This window comes from Chiroxiphia lanceolata, chromosome 2, assembly GCF_009829145.1.
Source record: "Chiroxiphia lanceolata isolate bChiLan1 chromosome 2, bChiLan1.pri, whole genome shotgun sequence".
NCBI lineage: Eukaryota > Metazoa > Chordata > Aves > Passeriformes > Pipridae > Chiroxiphia > Chiroxiphia lanceolata.
This window is the reverse complement of record NC_045638.1, coordinates 96,826,380-96,843,205: the sequence shown is the minus strand read 5'-3', so window position 1 is coordinate 96,843,205 and position 16,826 is coordinate 96,826,380. Positions and strand designations below refer to the sequence as shown.

At 38.3% G+C, this 16,826-nt stretch overlaps 1 protein-coding gene across 9 annotated transcripts in view; it reads right to left on the bottom strand.

Moving 5' to 3' along the window:
- The window catches only part of ZBTB20 (zinc finger and BTB domain containing 20), a 477,688-nt gene that overhangs the window by 444,694 nt on the left and 16,168 nt on the right, over positions 1–16,826 (bottom strand). For 4 of the 9 annotated variants that reach the window (XM_032678447.1, XM_032678446.1, XM_032678448.1 and 1 more), the window contains exon 1: positions 4,534–4,850. The exons of 2 other annotated variants lie outside the window; for them this stretch is intronic. The gene's annotated coding sequence lies outside the window, so the exon portion shown is untranslated. Of the gene's footprint in view, positions 1–4,533; positions 4,851–16,727; positions 16,803–16,826 lie in introns of those variants that run through there. 3 more of the 9 variants (XM_032678450.1, XM_032678453.1, XM_032678451.1) reach the window with 3 other exon arrangements.

Sequence of the window (16,826 nt, the reverse complement as noted above, 5' to 3'; positions counted from 1 at the left end):
TAGCTTGATTTCCCACTCCTGTATTTTAACTACTTCAAGATACAGAGCCTTCACTACACGTGGTAAAAGCTGAACTTCTTCCGAACCTCTGGGATGTGTAGCAACCTGCCCCGTGGCAGCGGAAGCCCTGGCTGCCCCAGCAGCTATGGAAGATGGAGGTGGCGCGTGTCCCTGGGCTTCTGGTGCCCATTTTACAAGACTTGTCTGCAAACAGAACTCCCGCCAGCGCCGGGCAGTCAAAATGCCGTCATAGTACTCGCTGGCACTGAAGGATTAAGTACAAAAATGTAAGAAAACATAAAAGACATAAGCACCAATCATTTTGAAGTGCCAGTTTCCTATTAGAAGAGAATGGGATCAGTGCAGTTAGAAGTAAATATTAACTTTTATGATAAATTATAACCAAGAATATAGACAACACTATCAAAGCAAAAACCACCTGGACAAGAGCCTTTACCTTTATTCACTCCTCACGGGAAGTTTAATACATCTGCGAAAACCTCCGCAAGTTAAAGCTGTACAGATATTACAAAAATATCTCAAAATTTGGTATACGGTCAAACACTTCTCTTCACCAAGAGAAACCTGGATTACTTGCATAAATAGATTATTAAAATCCAAGTTATTTTTCACAGTCAATACTGTTTGTTTACTTTCTTAATTTTCTTGGGCCAAACTAACAAGAACAGTGAAGCCCGTTTCACTTTGATTTGCCATCATTTTCTCTCTGCAGCACAGTGCGAATGTCAGACCCTACAGAAGGAACAAGTTATGCTTTAAAAGTAACTATTTCCAGTGCATTGTTTCATTAAAAAAACCAACCAAACAAAAAAAAAATTATAAAGTATTTGGATTTTCTAAAAGTTTTGCAAAAAAAAAAAAAAACCTAAGTAACTTGAAGTTAAATTTCAGTCTTTAAATTTCTATTAACATTTATGAATCTCTTTCAGTAGAAACTCTTCACCATCGAGAATGCAGTGCAAAAAAGTCCTATAAAAACAGACAGGAGTGAAACCAACTGAAATCTATAAGGCCACAGCATGCCACCAATTTCTAAACAGAACTCCTATTCAAATTATTCTGCTTCAAACCTCCTATGGTCTGCAAAAATGAACAGGGTTTTCTTGAAACGATTTAAATAACAATTTATCTAAGACTGTAATCTCTCTTGTATGGGATTTGTAAGCCATCCCACAGCATTCTCTAGCAGGGGACACTGTTCCCTATTTACATCAAAGTTTTATATAAATAATATTACATTTTTTTTAATATTCTGCAGCTGTTTTCCCTTATGAATAAGCTGGGCCTATGAAGAAAATGCAAAGATAGGAAAACTGTGAGTAATATTTATAATAATGATATAGTCAACGCAGGAAATTGCTACAACTGTCTTTATCAAAATAAACAAGATTGATATTTTTTCCTGCTTTAAGAGAAAAGAAAAATCTTCTACTATTAAAAATAATTTGACTTGGTATTTGTTTGGTATTTGGATTTAACTGTCTTATATCCCATTTTTGGTCCTATTAAAAAAAAAAAAAAAAACACCACAAAAACATACACACAAAAATCCCAACAGCACTGCTTTTCGTCTCACAGGAGTGAAAGAGGTATATACACACGCCAGTCAGCCCAAAATTACTCTAGCTACAGGGCATGGCAAAGCATGAAATAACTGCTCCAGAGCACTTCCTCATGTGGGTGTGTTAGATAACTGTCTGCTCCAACACTAAAATAAAGCACAGTGTGACCCAATCAACACCGCGGGCTCTGCCCCGCACAGCTGCCCGGGCTGCGAGCAGGGGAACCCCGGGCACCCCGCACTGCCCCGCACACGTCAAACTCGGTCCTACGCCCCTGGCCAACAGGTTTGAACATTCCATATGCCGGATTTAAGTTTACTTAGGCATACTTTACCCTTTGCTGCTGTATCCAGATTGCAAACGGACTTTGTGCTATTGAAAGGGGCTAAGATTTTTTTTTTTTTTTTTTTTTTTGCTAGAATATACTTGGGGTTCAAAGAAAATTACAGCCTCCTAGTGAAAAAGGTTTTAATATTAAAACAAGATCTTCCTGGGTAATGAAAAACGTTTCTATCACTCTGACTCACTATCTCTGCTTGAATTCTTCTTGCCTGGAGTTTTCATAAAATCAAGAGATTTCTTGTAGTCAGTTTTCAAGTTTTTCAAAAATGTTAAGGTGAGTCTGGGCTTCTGCTAAATGTACGTGCAAGAATCCTCAGAACAGGTTCATGTGCTTTCCTACAAAAAAAACCCCTGGGTGGTTGAGGAACATACACCTGCACTGGTTCAGGAGAAAATGATAGGTGCCTGAAAACCCACCACCCATCCCATGAGGAGGATGGCTGCTAACACTCCTGCTGCCTCACTCGAGGCTGATCACCATCTAGAGGGATCAGCAACTCCACCTTTAAGACCCCTACATTTTGGCATAACTTCAGCATCCCCTCTACGACCAATGCGAGTTTCAAAGCTTAAGGTTCAAACTTTAGAGAGGGGAGGAAATACCTTGCTGGAGTTAACAGATCATTTGAAGCAATAAACACATTTTAAGTCTATCAACAAAATATTAATTTAGAAGCTTGAATAAAAAGAAGGAGGAAAAAAAATAGTAAATAATGAATGTCATTTCCCCAGCTAAGAGATGAGCCACCAATTCTTGGCACACCGATATATAAAACCTTGAAAAGTTTCGCTTATGTTCTGGAAATAAAGCTGCTAATAAAATGGAGCAAGTAGTTTCTGTAGTTGTAGTGCCAGTGAATAGATCTGCTGCTTTGGATTTCAATTAACTTAGTTTGTTCAGTGAGGAGGCACTTCTGTTGAAACTGGGGACTGGTAAGTTAAAGGACAGCTAAAAAAACCCCAAACAACAGCAAAAAAAACCTGTTGGCAGCAAAAGTTCTTTCTGGCTGCAAAATAATGGATTTTTAAGAAACATTTCAAAGGATTTGAAGGTTTTGGAGAATCTCCTAGGCAGTCTCAGGTGGGTTAGGAATATTGCATTATAGACTTCTTTGTGCTAAAAGGAAGGCCTAATGCATGTTTTTAAGAAGTCTGCCTCTTCCTATTAAATAAATAATTTTCTATTAAAAAAGGTGACTGTTACTGTTGAGAGATCTCCACCGATCAGCGTCCATTTTATATAATTACTTACGATTCTCCAGAACATTTTATGTAACTCACTTCCACTATCCCTTCTTTCTTTTTTTTTTTTTTTGTTACCAGCAGAGTAGCAGTTTTACTCTCCAACAGAAATGTCAAGAGCTCAGATAAAAAGACCATTTCAAATGGATCAGTTTAAGCAGTCTTTAGAACCCATGGGCTCCAAAAACTCGACAGTGCTAAATGGGCTATGAAATGCATCACAAATCCCTCCCCAGAAAAAAAAAAAAAAAAGAAGAAAAAAGAAGAAAAAATTAATTCAGAGAAAAGCTTCAATGTTCGAAATTACAAATAAGCAGCATATTTGTGGAATGAAAAATGGTAAATAAATAGTTACTATTTCTGGACAAAATGGCTCGATAGATTTCATAATTTGCCACCACTGTAAAAAAATATCTATTCCCTTCCCCCCCCCTTCCCCGTCAGTACACACGGAAACACAAGCATAACCATGCATAAAGTGGGAGGGTGGGGGGCAGCCAAGGATACAAACTCCCTCTTAGAAAGTTTGAATTCTTATTAACCCAGTGATGCCTCCATAACGTTACATTAGATCAGCAACATAAAAGTTAGAATATACGTCTCCTTTCTTCCTAGTAAAGGAAACTGGAAAAACACTAATAATGAAAAATAGATGTTAAAAATATCCAGGAGGAAAAAGTACATGTACAATAACCAAAATTAACCCCCTCCGCCCCCACACCAAAACAGATAAACAGCAAAATCTCTGAATAAAAATCCTGTCAGGAGGAGTGGAACCTGCTTTCTCTTTTTTTTGCTTTTATTTACAGTATGCCAAGCATGGACTTTAAACTTACATTGTGCATATATATAGAAAACAAAGAACGAGAGTCACCGTTAACCCTGGTCACCGGCATTACAGTTAAAAGTCATTGGCAAATACTAATAAAACCCCATTTAGCAGTAAATAAGGAGAACATGATATATGGACGGACAGATGGAACTGCATAAACAGAAAAGAAAAAGCAGAGAGACCCACAAACATACGGAGAGGGCTGTTTTACAAGAGTGAAAGATATTGATTTACTTGGAACTAGTGTTGGAAAACAAACGTATTTGTTTCCTTCGTGATTAAAAAAAAAAGTAATTAAAGTGAATCATAAGGGGGCACACCCTTAAATAAGTGGGGGGGAGGGGGGGGAAACATTTGTAGAGGGTAAGGCCTTCTATAGATGTTCCGAATTTTAAGCTAGCAAATAGGTCTGGCAAACTTACATCTCTAAATTAAAAATCGAGGGGGGGGTGGGGGGGAAATAAAGAAGTGCTGGTGGTTTAAGGAGAGTATAAGCTTTATTCTTTCATTTTTTATAAAAGTTGACTGGCCTACCTTGTTCCCCAGTCCTCAGTTTGTCTCCTCATAGTCGCTGTCTCCCTGGAAGTACAGTGTGAGTGGTAATGACTGCCTGCCTCCCTAATGAGTCCATTTTCCTGCTCTTGATGTTGTGTATATACACACACTGCAACCTACCTTACAAACCACAGAGACGGGAAAGGGAGAGCGAGCGAGAGAGAGCGAGCGAGAGCGAGCGAGAGTGCGAGAGACAGGGAGAGCGAGAGAGGGAGAGAGAGAAAGGCGCACACAGACAAAGCCCTCCTACCAGACAGCAGACAACCCTCCTTCCCCTATCTAGCAAAATACAACTCGGCTAATGCAGCAACAGGTTCAATACTGCCAGGCTGAGGCAGCGTAGAAAAGGTATACGGGGCTGAGCAGGATTGCTGGCAAATAAACAGTTTGGTGCCGGCTGGCTCCACCTTTCTTATTTATGTTACAGGATGTTGGAATGCATTGTTTCAGACAGTCCATATGATTATCATAAATACATTTTTTGTGCATATTAGCACGAAGCGCTGAAACGTCTCAGCCATTCTGCTCCGTAACCTTATAGCTCTAACACATGCAGGAAAGGTGTAAACATATCTCTTTTGACAGGCAGACTACACAAAGCCCACTGATGATTTTAAAGTCATGAGATCTTTCAAGAAAGACGCTCCTGAAGATAGGTTTCCCCAGACAATAGGGGAGCAGGGAAAATTGATCTTGATGAGGAAGAAGTCTTCCTAAGAGACTGCTCGGTAAACAATTGAAAAGAGAGGGCTATTCTCCCCAGCATTCCCTCCTTTCAAAAATATATATTGGGAAGCTTCTACCCCTACAGCTATAATAATGTGCTGTGCTTATGTCTGAACAGGTGCAATGCATATAGTACATGGTGTTACAAGGACAGAAATAAATCTCTCAAGTAAAAAAACATTTTCCCAGTTGCAAACAGGCCAAGGTTATTTAAAATACAGGTCTAATTTGAAGAACGTTCTCCTCACTCCCTATATATTTTTGCTGGGGGGGGGGGGCGGGCGGGTAGAGGGAAGGTGTGAAGGGGAAGCAAAGATGGGAAAATCAATACATGCAACCAGTTACTAGATTTTTATTTTTACAATATTCTGTCACATCTGACGAAGATATAGACTGCTTCTAAAATAATTTTCACTCAGCCCTGCCTCTTATCACACGTAAACCTATGCTGTCACAAAAATTCTGTTGATTTTAATGACAACTACAGGCATGTGAAAGTAGCAAGAGAAGGAAAACAACGTTTTGCACCAACATTTCATCCTTTGCAAAGGTTCTCCAAGAACTTTAGCTACGGGGTATTTTTTAGATGGAGAAACTGAGTCCAAGGAAAAAAAAAAACAAACTTTAAGTGATATTCCCAAGGTTATGCTGTAAATCAGTGGAAAAACAGATGAGGACCCAAATCTACTGGAGCAAAACAGAATTAGCCTGGAGTAACTCATACCCACCTAAAAGTTAAGTGTCCTGTCTAAGCCAGTTGTGTAGGCTCCCTCTATTGTCAGTGGAGAGACAGTCACCTCCCAAAAGTAATTCATCCCAGCTTTTTTCCCTCTCTCCCCACTGAGGAGAGAGCTTACACAACTAGATTAGGCTAGGCAGATAGCTGGTAGTTGGCTAAATTAAGTAAAATGAATCTCACTTTTGATCTAAAGCTCTATTACAACAACATCCTGCTTCCCAAAATACATTTTTATTATCACATTTATTATTAGGTAATATATGCCTAAATTGTAGTGATGGTAAAGGGATAGCCTGCTGACTAAGACAGACAGGTAAACTCCCTAGATTCATGGATTTGTACCCTCAGGCTGGCTTGATATTCATGATTCACAGAGTCTTTATAATATTAACCAGCCTGGTGACTGGTGAATGTGATTAGTTTTGCTCACTGGTAGATGCTACACATTTTCGTATTTTGCTTATAAACATTCTGTTTTCATCCAGATGTACAGTAAATACAGAAGGATTAAGTAATTTATTTCAAAATGTTAATTTTCATTAGTGTTTTCATCAAAAGACAGATTTTCTTACCTTAGGGTAAAATATAAAGAGTAAAAAGCTCTAATAGGTGACTTAGTCCAACTCCTTCTGTAATATTTAGCTACGTACACACCTGGCATATGTAGAGGCTGCTCTACAAGTTACTCCAAATATATACTGCAAGAATATAATCATATTACATATTTTCTTCTCTGCAGTTTATGACCATAATCACCTTATTGAAGGGTATGTCAGGTCAGGAAAGCAGAAGGGGCATTTGTAGACTTTGCTTCTAACTGTGGTAACTTGATCTGGCTGTGTAAGTACCAATCGAGCACTCACTGCCTCAGTTTTTCCATCTGTAAAACAGATTCAACTGTAGTTCCACGAGTAGATGGTACTGTAAATATGTGAAGAGTCTTCCCATCTCAGCCTGGCATCTCTCAGAGTTTTACGATGGCAAGTATTATGGGAAAAATATAAATACTTTATCAAAGGGACCTGTATCAAAGCCAGCTGATGAAAATCACAAGTTTTTATACACTTATAATTCAATTCAATTAATGGAATAGCCTCTGAATTTAAAATTTAACAACTAAATCTACACCAAAATAAGGATATCAGACATGAGAAGCTCTTAGTACTCTGCATTATTTGACCCCAAGCTAATATGAATTCCTTGGTCCTACCAACCTTACACCTACAACCTTACACATACAAATATGAAGAGATATTCAAAATGTACCAAGTTCAGATGAAATACAGACTTCAATCCTTCAAATTTAAGACATTCAGGTTGAAATCTGAGGACTGAGTTGGAAACACTTAATTTTGAAAAATGTTCAGATTTGCAAATGATCCAGATCCAAAACCTGTAAGTTGAGAGGCACCTAGATCCTTACTTTCTTTAAGTTTCTGGAAATGTCATATATGTATCTGAACAAAGATCACAGGCTGGTATTTTGAGGAGGCCTGAATCTCAGTAAGAACACTAGAACTGAGCCCAGTTCCATCCTGTTACAACAATGCTTAGAAGCCAGACTCAAACTGGAACCCAAAGCCACCCCTTCCAAAGTCACATAGGTTTATGTACTTGTAGAACTATAGAACTAAACCAAACACTGAAACCTCGAGATTGTTGGATAGAAAATATGAAGTAGATTCCAACTTAGCTAGTTTTGGCCCTCAATCAGAAATTAATCAAATTAGCTATAATCTTTATAAAATCCAAATATATGTTGAACCCGAATGAAAAAAACCACAAGATGTGATCTGCACAACTAGTTCCTTGCCTGAAGATCTTTCTTAGATTTAGATCCTAAGCATCAATGGCTCAAAAAAAATCCTGAATGGTGCAATTTGAATAGAGAATCCTGATTTAATGTTTTACCAACAAAAAGCTGCCCATTTGCTTGATTCAAAATGCTCAGTGAAAGCCTGCTTGCCATCAATCCACATTCCTGTAGGCCTACAGTTTGTCCTCCCCATTATGTGAGGAGGTCGATGGATGTGCACTTGGATCACTTGCAGGAAGAGGAAAGAGGACATGTAACTGCTGGCAACAGGAGAGGACACAGACCTGCCATGTGACAGGGCCTGCATGGCAGTCACATGGCTGGTCTACACTTGGCCATGCAACAGCACAGGCAAGCAAATTCTTGTCGTGTGCCCAGGATTGTCTCTCTCCCATGGCAGAGGCACCAAATTTTGGTTATGCCACACATGGGGTCACCCCAAAAGAAAGAGGCTGGAACAGAGGGCTCAGAGCTGTCTTAGTAAAAGGTTGCATTATCCATCCTGAATGCAAGAACAGGCAATGCTGGTCTACCCACTAGATGATACTCCTGGTTTTCTTTTTCTGCAAACTGGTCTTCTCAGTTCAGTTAGTGTCTAGTGACTGTCATTAGGAAGGCAAAGGAGCCCTAACCCCTCTAGCAAAGCCTTAAAAAGAATGAAAAAAATACTAGCACCATAAAGACAGGTGAAAAATTCTGGTGCTTGGTGCAGCAGGGGCACCCACCTACAGTTCTCCCAGGAAGCTGCAGAGCCCTACGAAGACACTGATCTTCAGTAGTAAGGGGAAGTAGGGAAAACCAAACTGCCCACCAGAACTGTGAAAGACTTTGCTGCAAATTACAAAATTCTGGATGATGGACTAAAAGGGAAGGAAGGTGCTTTGGTGCCAAATAATTCGATACTGCACCTCTCCTCTCCTTTTTATGTCCCCAGGTGCACCAACATGCTGAGTTTAGACATATCTTGCTGGCAAACCAAAACTGGAAAAGGAGTCACAGCATCAAATAACCATGTCAGAGGCTAAGAGCGACTGCCTTTGAAAAAACACCCAACTAAAACCTAGCCTCTTGGCAGATATCTAAGGGTTGGTTTTCAAATTCTGATGAAATTTAAGTGGGACTGACTTCCTAAACTGGTTGGATACCTTGCCCATCCCTGTGGTGGGCTAACACGCTGTTTTTTATGTACTTCACATAGTTGCCTTACGACAGTTCCATTAATACCTTCAGGGAGCTCCATTTTTCCAGAATCTCAGGAACTGTTCTTAGAAACCAGGCTGGTTTAACAGCATACTGCTGTTAAAAATCCCAGGCAAATTTCTGTCACAATTCTGTTTCAGATGGTATAGGCAGGACCTAGAAACACTCACAGCAACATGTCTGAACTTGATTGCTTCCACTTAGTCCCTTAACCACATATGCAGATCTCCTAGACTCCCCTGGTATATCACACCATCATATTGCCAGCCCAACAGGATTGGTGATTCAGATGTCTCTACTGGTGTCCTGCAGTGTCTCTGCAACTTTGTGCAAATGTAATGAGAAAGATGCCAATTAAAAAAGCACAAGAGTCCTGCAGCGTGGCAGGCTGATTCAAATTAGATACCTGTATGAAGTGATTAAAAATAGGTTTTTTAAACCTGAAGATTACAGGAGGACAGTACATTTGATTTCCATCAGCAGGGGCCAGAAAAAAATGTAGAAGGACCACACAAAACTCTTTATCCCTGCAAATTTACTGGTGATGATGTTGAGGATAGAAAGGGAGAAACACAGTGTACTTCTGGTGCCTTTCAATATGCAAAGAATCTCAATTTTTCTCCCATCTCAGCAGCCACTACTTACTGCCAGACCTCCAAACAAGTAATACTTTTCTTTAGCAACTGTGATCCATCATTCTGTAGTTCAGGTGCACATAATCAGTAACAAATCAAATCTCACTACTTCCTTTGGCAAAAAAACTAGTCATTCTCATTTTACAAATAGTAAAAAATAAAAGGAAAGAGTTAATCACTCTGTTGAGAATAGGAGTGAGACTGGGATGTCAGCCTTTCCTGCTCAGAAGTTCAGGCTATGTTGCCTTTATGGATCAGTCTCTCAGACAGCCCAATTGATTGGCAAGACTGGGACGCACTTACTGAACCAGAACTGGCTTTTCTAATCTTGTTTGTTTGGGTATTTTTAATCTGAGAATGTCCTGAATAATAAGTCAGATGCAAAGCAGATATGTCTCCAACAGTTTCAATAGTTTTGTGTAAATCTGTCTGCAATAGTATGTACCAAGTACCATAAATGCCCACTTTCCTTTATGATGACACGACCTGCACTTAAGTAAAGGAACACTTTGCACAATGACTGTTCCCTTACAGCCCTTAGGCCACCTTGCACAAAGGCTGCAAAATGGTGTTTCTGTTGCATAATCATCCCATGTCAGATACAACAGTGCTGCATTGCTCTAGTACTGTGGTGGGTATTACTGCTACATCAGTAAATTGTGACAGTGAGATCTGGCAACATAATAAATTTTGTCCCAGCAGGGCCAATCCCTTGCTTCTATACTCAACACTGGTGTATATCAATCACCACCTACAGGGATGAGAGTCCTCTTCAACTCCAGAAGACCAGTATTGTACCAGCATATCACTTTCCAATTCAAAAACCAAAACCATACAAAAAGTTCTCATACATACATGCACACACGCTTGGGATGTTCACTTGTTCAGTTTTCTGTCCTGAGTGTGTAGACTGTGTTGCAATTATTTAACACTTGAGGTGCAGTTACATGCAGCCTTGGCTATATGTGTGTTCATCCTCCCCACTTACACAGTGCTGGGATATTACCTTTATTTGCATCAGCAGGCCATTTGTGACCAATTTAGCTGTTGAGCTAACGTGCGAGGCCCTCATGCAAGCTGTGGAGTTACAATGAAGTTGGATCTTGTTACATAGCCTACTGCATTGTATGGTGCACCCTCTGTTGTATAACTATATGGTTCCCAAAGGTTATCTCTAATTTCATTATAAAGAGTCGTGTTGCAGTTCAGTCAAAGTTTAAGGACTAGAAATTTGATTATTTACTTATGCAAATCCATGCTGAATCCATCCCAAACTGGACAACAAATTGTAAAAAATAGTTTTACCATCTGAAAGGAGCTTTGGTAACAAAAGAGTCAAGATGCACATTCATCACTCTCTTCTACCAGATAACTAGGATGACTGTAAGAGATTTCTATTTTTGTCCCTGAAAGTTAGGGAGCGTGCAGAGGATTTGATTGCTGTCATAATGATTGCTGGCTATGACATGAACTGCAGTGAAAATTCTGAAGCTCAAGGTGGCCAATACTTCTACTTTTACCCTCTTTAAACGGTAGGGGAAAAATAGCCAACAAACCAAACCAAACTTCTGCAACTCTACTGATTGTTGTAGCAGTTGAAATGCACAAAGTTTATCATGAACGAAGATCTGATCTAGATGGGAAAAAAAGTGAGACGCATCACTAGCAATATTTTGGAAGCTGTTATTTTACCCTTTGGGTGCAACTGAATATTTTCATAAGCCTATCAGCATGAATCCATTCTACCTGGAAAATATTTATGTCAGCATTTTCAAAGGTGCTACTCCTTCAAGAGGTAATTATCTCCTAGTTTAGAATATCACATCTGAGAGTACTGTGCCCCAAATGAATAGCCACTTCTGGAAAAATAAAAACAAAAATGCAGTCTACGTGCATCAGATTTACAAAGACAGAAGTTTCATACTTTTATTTGATTGACTATACATGAAGTGGACAAAAAACTCCTCTACAGAAAACAAACAAACAGTATTGAAACTTCAAACATCCAAAAACTCTTCAGTAGGCTCTAAAAGTTACATGATTATCTTAAAAGCCAGGGATTTTTTTTTATCTCTATTATGATCAGAAGTACTTTTTAAGCTTTTTTATGCAATTACTAAAACTAGAGATTTCTTTACTTATTTTCTTAAAGCTAAGCCTCTATGACCAAAAAATAAAAATAAATGTCAGCTTTACAATAATGCTGGAATATTTGAAAGGGGCAACACTAAGCGCCATTATTCATCTAATACTTCACCATGACATCCCTTCAGTGGATGTAGGATTATTTTTCTCAAATATAGTCATTGTGAGAAAGTTCCTCTATGAGATTTTTCTTCATGTATTCTAGGCAAGGGTGAACCAATGCATTTACCAGGCAGACTGAAGTTGTAAATTACTAAAAAGACTGGACTTTTGCTCAGACCTCGTAGGCAGTGAGACCTTGTGTCTCACTTTGAAGCAGTTCACCCCAAAATTTCACTGTAGGACCCAGTGTCAGTTGGCCCAAATTCCTGCTAAATCCCCACATTTAGTGTTTCTGGATATATGCCCCTAAAATCCCACTGCCAGCTAATAGAAAACATAAAGCACAGGGACTTGGGGGCATTTAGGCCAATTGGCTTTGACCTGTGAGTATAAAAAAGTGCCTGATTCTGTTGTGGGGCAAGATAAATATTATGAGACCGTGCAGTAAAAAATAGAAGCGAGTAAAACATCAAGCAAAGGTTTATCCTTGATAGCCTAAGAAGCCCACTCCAATAATAAATGTAACCACTGACCTCTGTGCACAGGAAACACTACGAAGGATGTAACCATTTTACTAGCAGTAATGCCACCAAAATTATGTATAAAAGTTTCACTTTCACAAACCTTGAGTTTGTGTAGACCACCTCAGGGGGATTATTTTTGTGTCTATGTGGGCAGGATTCATCAGCTTTGAAACATTTAATAAAAGATGTTTCTGAAGAATAAAAAATAAGATACACTAGATGTAATAAAGAAAAGGAATGTCAAGGTCTGATTTTTTTTTAAACTTTATATAAGCTAAGTTCCATTAGAAAAACTAGGCAAGACTGGTTCCAATTAGTCTTTTAGTTTTAGCCTAAAGGAGAATATTTTTTATAAGGTGAACACAGTTTGCTCAGCTGTTTTAAAGGACACATTTAGAGTGCATTTCTTTTCCTGAAATATTAATTGAAATTCATTTTGTAAAGAAAAGATGAGAGAGTTTATTATTTAAAGCCAAAAAATTAAAAGCAAAAAGTTGTATTAACTGAAAATTAAGCCTCAGGTCTTATTTTACACAAGAACAGAGATAAGAGCCTTTCTTTCAATCAGACCTATCAAAAATTGGAAGATCTAGTGAGGTTAGTGGTGGTGTAAGTCAGATAAAAATGAGCTTCGGTATCCTATAGACAAACAACCCTTTTATTTTGCCTGTATTTGAACAAAAGGGTCTTTCATTACAGAACTAGAACATACAGAACAAGGTGACATAATATTTTCAAAATGATATAATAGAAACAAAGTGTACCAACTTCAGTGTTACTCTTCAGTCAGGTTTTGTAATGAGCCCAAGTCAGACACTCATTTTGTAATGAGCCCAAGCCCTTTGTGGTCAAAGGGATGTTTTTCTATGACTTTCTTTGCAATTATTAGCTAGGACTGTATTATTTGGTATTGCTACCAGGATTATCTATGATTATATAATGAAGGATCCCCTTTGTAATATCTGTGCAATTAGACATAATTAAGTTTGTCAGAGGAACGTTAATTTCCTGATTTTTGAGTAAATAAAGAATCAATGTTAACATTGCACTAATCAGTACTAACTAATGTTTAATTTGTTTTGTTTCAAAATCAGAGGTCACATTGTGAAACCATTTGATAGTATGCAACAAAAGAACTCAACAAAATAAACAGAAGTTGGAATGAAGATAACTTTATATTAACAGGTATTTTGCTGCCCTACTGTGCCATTTGTTGAGTTGTCCTGAAGCCAACAAAATATTGGTAAGAATCAGGATACAAATACGACTTTAAGTACTCTCAGTTGTAGTCTTGGAATGAATCGACATTTGTTTTTACCACACTGTGATAACATCACAGATGTTAGAATCATAAATGCCTGTATACATTTAAGCTTTCTGTTTCAGAAACAAAGGTACTACCACAACAGCTAAAGTCTCACTAGCTGCAGTAGACCATTTGTGGGGCAGGCACCAAGCAAGAGATGAAAATCATGTCTGAGAAAAATCCCATATAAATATCGAGCTATACATCACCCATCCATCCAGCTGAGTAAGTAAATGAGTTTCAACCTGAAATTCCTAGGGATTCCTATAGTAAAGTTGCAACATACCATACAAATTCTCTGGGGATTCTCAGATATGGGCTTAGGGAGGCAAACTGTGAGTGAGCTGTTGATGGCTACCTGGTGCAACACAGATGTTGTCAGTCAAGAGAACTGGGATTGGCTGTTCAGGCGCCACATCCAGCTCATGCAAGCATCTAGTGCCCACAGTTTAAAAAAAGGTACCGAACAGGTTTATAATGAAGAGAATTTATGGGGCATTACTCTCCCTAACTGCTGTTTCTATAACCAATACTCTGGGCTCAAGGTATCAAAATGTGACAATGCTGAACGTCTCCATAACAGGATTCTCTCCTTTATTTTTCCTGTCTTATTTCTTGAAAAAAAAAAAAAAACAAAACCAAAAACACTAAAGCAGTAAATAGTTTCTACATTTAAATGAATGTCAACAGTCTTAGGAGTCAACACTGGATCAGACATCCAAGACTTCTTGTATTAGGAAACCGACTGGAAATAAACAAGTGTCAGTTCACATCTGATGCAATCTTTAATTAGAACTTCACAGTCAAGTAGGCTACAAGCTTTTCACATCCTAAATTAAAGCTGTACTTTTGGAGCACCAGAAGTCAACCACCAAGGAACAAAAGCACCAGTTTACCATACTGCTAAAAGTCAACTCGGTCACACCTCTGTTTCAAAATATGAAGATAATTGGTAAAGTACATCAATTTCTGGAGCAGACACAAACATAACAGTTTCTGTGAATTTTTGGTGTGAGGTATTTAATGATGTGCAAATTCTTTGGGATAACTACAGGCTACTCCTGTGAGAAAAGAAAAGTTATGTGCAAGACAAATAAAACTCAAAAATTGATTTACAGGTGCTACCCACATGCATGTTACAGCACTATTCACAGATCTCAAAGCTTAAGATTATCCATCCCTATCTACAACAAGAGTTCACTTTCAGACAAATGAGAATACTTGCTTCACAATAGCTCAAAGGTGTTCAAATCCCTGCAAGATACTAACACTTTATTCCATTCGTTTTAATGGAAAATAGATGTCCAAATTCCCAAAGACAGCCCTTTTACCACTGGGTCCAAAGAAACAGATTACTTGAAAATATCTTTTTATCACAAGAGAAGACAGGAAAAAAAATTCCAATTAAAATTGATGGAATTGATCAAAGAATAAAAGCCATCAAGGAACAAGACGGGCAAAATGGGGAATAAAATAAGGGAAAAGTGCATAAAGTTATCTCATTCCCCTCAAGGATTATAAAAAACTTCCTACTAGAGTAAAAGAAGATATTTCCAGTTTGTTTTCTAACAGCTAAAAAGAATGTAAATTAAAGGCTAGGAACCATATTGAAAACTGTGGCAAAGGCAGACCATAAAGCTGGAAGTCAAACCTTGTACCTTGAATTACTTCAATGTCACAACTAAATGGCCAGAAAGCACTTTTAGGAGTAGCCATAAGCACCTCTAACATCACAGATTTGCCTTTAAACTGAAGTTTCTTCTGCTAAAAACAAATTCCTGGTTAAAACTGCTTGGGCTAAAAAGAAATTTCCTATAGCTGCAGCCCTTAGGCTTATCATAGAAATCTGTATATGTCTGGGAAGATCTGTGGATTGTGGCATGTAATTAAAAAACAGTACAGTAAAAAAACACTGTTTCTTTGCAGCCTTAACCCTGCTCCTCTTAGCACACTTCCATACTCCAACTCCTTCCTGCTAACTTAGTCTTTCAGTTCTTGGTTGTCTCATGTGCACTAAAGACTAGATCAACTAGTCTATTAAACTATTAAACTAATAGCTAGGTTTTCCTTTAACAGAACTAAATCTAAGATTGCACAGAGAAGGGAATCATAAAATCATAGAGTGGTTTGAGTTGGAAGGGACCTTAAAGATCATCTAGTTCCAACCACCTGCCATGGGCAGGGACACCTTCCACTAGACCCAGTTGTTCAAAGCCTCACCCAACCTGGCCTTGAACACTCCTGGCACATAGATGTATACTACTTTGCAGCCATGACAGAGATTGAAAAAAAACAAACAAAAAAAAACCCCAAACAAAACAAAAAACAAGCCAACAAACAAATAAAACAGAGGCAAAAAAGGCAATAACCTATAAAGGACCACTAAATATGACAAATATGAACAAAAGCAGCACAAATTGTATGGTATTGGTGAATTAGCATATTTTTCTCTTTTCAGCAACTGAAAGCATCTGAGGAACACTGGCTTTTAGAGAGATGCTCCCCATGCCCTCCCATTTAAACACCAAAACAAAACTCACACAGATATGATTGATGGGATAGAGACCTGACAGACAAAGCTAGGGATAGTTTCAAAAGCAGAAAAACATTTGACCCAAGATGTCAGCCCCTCACAATAGACCCAGAGAAGATGTTATTACATTTTGCTGCAGGGGTTGCTTATATTTAGTTTGACCAAGAGTCCATGAGTCATGATACCTGTATTACAATGTCAGATACAGGAACAATCCAGTGGTATTTTTCTATTCGTCCTGACTCTTCAGAATCTGACACTTAGAAATGTTTACGTGAAAATAACAAAGAATAGGAACAGGTGATGTTTGAAAAATTAGGCTCAAATTTCTATTGGTAAATAAGAAATTTAAACATTCTAAAACTCAACAGGAAAGTGACAAGAGTACAATGATTTCTGTCCCTCATAAAAGACAGTAAAAATGTACACTTTAGCCTTTCTACTTACATGGAGAATAAGCAATGCTTTCAGGGCCTGATGAGAGAGGTGCTGCTAGTTGATGGAATAATTTTTCATCTGATGCTAAAAAGAAAGTAATAAATGAAA